Source organism: Triticum dicoccoides, chromosome 3A, assembly GCF_002162155.2.
Source record: "Triticum dicoccoides isolate Atlit2015 ecotype Zavitan chromosome 3A, WEW_v2.0, whole genome shotgun sequence".
In the NCBI taxonomy this organism is placed as follows: Eukaryota; Viridiplantae; Streptophyta; class Magnoliopsida; order Poales; family Poaceae; genus Triticum; species Triticum dicoccoides.
The window spans coordinates 184,283,697-184,284,411 of record NC_041384.1 but is presented as its reverse complement, the minus strand read 5'-3'; the positions used below and the strand labels follow the sequence as shown (position 1 = coordinate 184,284,411).

Sequence of the window (715 nt, the reverse complement as noted above, 5' to 3'; positions counted from 1 at the left end):
CCTTTATATCTTCCCTTACCTCTGTCTTTCTCACAGGTGCAGCGCCGCCGTCGCCATGGAGAGACCCCGCCGGAGAATATGTCGGCCAGCATGGCGAACACCTCGAAGATGAGCCCCGTGCCGTCGACGCCCGTCAGTTCAAGCACGGTGGTCGTGGCCGCCGGCGGCGACGCCGTTTGTTCGCACGGAGAGGCGAGGTCGAGGAGAAGGTCGGGGTTGCGGAGAATATGTCGGCCAGCATGGCGAACACCTCGAAGATGAGCCCCGTGCCGTCGGCGCCCGTCAGTTCAAGCACGGTGGCCGTGGCCGTCGGCGGCGACGCCGTTTGTTCGCACGGAGAGGCGAGGTCGAGGAGAAGGTCGGGGTTGCGGAGGATGGCGGCGCGGCGCCTCGGGGTGGCGCGCGGAGAGGTGCAACGGTCGTTGCCTGTGGTCGCCGGCGACGGGGATCGGGCGCCAGCGCACGACCGAATGGGCGTAGTCGCCGGCGCATAGTGGATAAAAGGAAGGAAAGGACTGCGGACTGAATTGAAATTCTTATAGGGTTGTTTTTGTAAACGTGAAACGTTTTTTCTGGGTGCCACTAAAACAGGGACGGCGGGTTGATTTCCTGTGAACCGAGGGGCTTTCTTGCGTTTTTTCTGGGTGCCACTAAAACAGGGACGGCGGGTTGATTTCCTGTGAACCGAGGGGCTTTCTTGCAAAACAACGACGAC

At 61.4% G+C, this 715-nt stretch overlaps 1 long non-coding RNA gene across 1 annotated transcript; it reads left to right on the top strand.

The window, feature by feature from the left end:
• Positions 1-7: 7 nt before the first annotated feature.
• LOC119271463 lies at positions 8-636 on the top strand. Its single transcript, XR_005134538.1, has 2 exons — positions 8-209; positions 359-636. It is a non-coding gene; the product is annotated as an uncharacterized LOC119271463 (long non-coding RNA).
• The last annotated feature ends 79 nt before the right edge of the window (positions 637-715 follow it).